Raw genomic sequence first — 612 nt, forward strand, 5'->3', positions numbered from 1 at the left:
TTACCCTTTTAACCAATAAAGTATATTAATAAATACTTTTGCATTGGTTATCTTGTATATCAAGTCATGTTTTGTTTTGTTTTGAGCCATTCAATACATGTGAACATTTAAAGGGGTTTAAAAATCACCTCCTACCCTGGCCAGTTTTCTCTCATCCTTCATTCTTCTACTTTCAGAAATACTTGTTAGGAATCAGTTTCTATATTACTTTTTTTTTAACATATAAAATCTGATGACTTTGGGAAGAGAACTGACCTTTGAGACTCTTTTGAGTTTGGTTTTTAAAATTTTATTTTAAAGATTTCTTACTATTCTAGTAATAAGTCCTAGACAATTTCTCACCAGTACAGGGGTACGCCCAGAAATCTGCATTTTTAACCAATGCTTCAGGTAGTTCTGTGGCTAATTGTAGTAGGGAGACTACTAGAGGAATATAGGATGGCACAAAACTTCTTCATAATGTTAAAGGTGACATTTCTACTGCTAAGGTAGAATAGCCACCCAATAATGTCAATATGTCAGTTGGATAGAGGAGGGATACTTTTGTTAGATTTTCATATATATATATATATATATATATATATATATATATATATATATATATTGGTAGAT

The sequence above is a fragment of the Marmota marmota genome, unplaced genomic scaffold, assembly GCF_001458135.2.
Source record: "Marmota marmota marmota unplaced genomic scaffold, marMar, whole genome shotgun sequence".
NCBI lineage: Eukaryota > Metazoa > Chordata > Mammalia > Rodentia > Sciuridae > Marmota > Marmota marmota.